This window comes from Cucurbita pepo, unplaced genomic scaffold, assembly GCF_002806865.2.
Source record: "Cucurbita pepo subsp. pepo cultivar mu-cu-16 unplaced genomic scaffold, ASM280686v2 Cp4.1_scaffold001941, whole genome shotgun sequence".
Taxonomy (NCBI): Eukaryota; Viridiplantae; Streptophyta; class Magnoliopsida; order Cucurbitales; family Cucurbitaceae; genus Cucurbita; species Cucurbita pepo.
Window position 1 is genome coordinate 1 of NW_019648045.1, and position 491 is coordinate 491.

Genomic DNA, 491 nt, shown 5'->3' on the forward strand with positions numbered 1-491 from the left:
GCTGATTTTGGGGTCTTGCACCGTAATGAGGCTAGTGGGGCCCTGACTGGATTGACTCGTGTGAGAAGATTTCAGCAGGTATTCCTAAATGCTGTTGTATTTATGAAATTTTGCTTGGATATAATTTTGTTAGCATCTTATTATATAGGTTTCATACGGTTTCCTTAGCTTGGTTCTTTGGGTATGTTAATTTGGTTGGTATTTCTATATGCGTACACCATCTACTTAATAAGTTCAGTCCATTTTTGCAGGATGATGCTCATATCTTCTGTAGGGAGTCACAGGTTAATATTATTTAATTGATATGCAACAAGTATTATTTGTGAGATTATTAAGATCCACATCTCTTTTCTTATGTTTTATGTTCATTATATAGATAAAAGATGAAGTCAGGGGAGTCCTAGAGTTCATCCAATATGCTTATGACATTTTTGGGTTCACATTTGAGCTGAAGCTATCAACGGTATGTTAGCGTTCTTTTTTTTTTTCCC

The 491-nt window shown here is 35.2% G+C and overlaps 1 long non-coding RNA gene across 1 annotated transcript in view; it reads left to right on the top strand.

Moving 5' to 3' along the window:
* Nucleotides 1-491, top strand: part of LOC111786549 — a 2552-nt gene continuing 2061 nt past the window's right edge. Inside the window, exons 1-3 of the long non-coding RNA XR_002813798.1 lie at nucleotides 1-78; nucleotides 252-284; nucleotides 377-463. This is a non-coding gene — a long non-coding RNA (uncharacterized LOC111786549). The remainder of the gene's footprint in view (nucleotides 79-251; nucleotides 285-376; nucleotides 464-491) is intronic.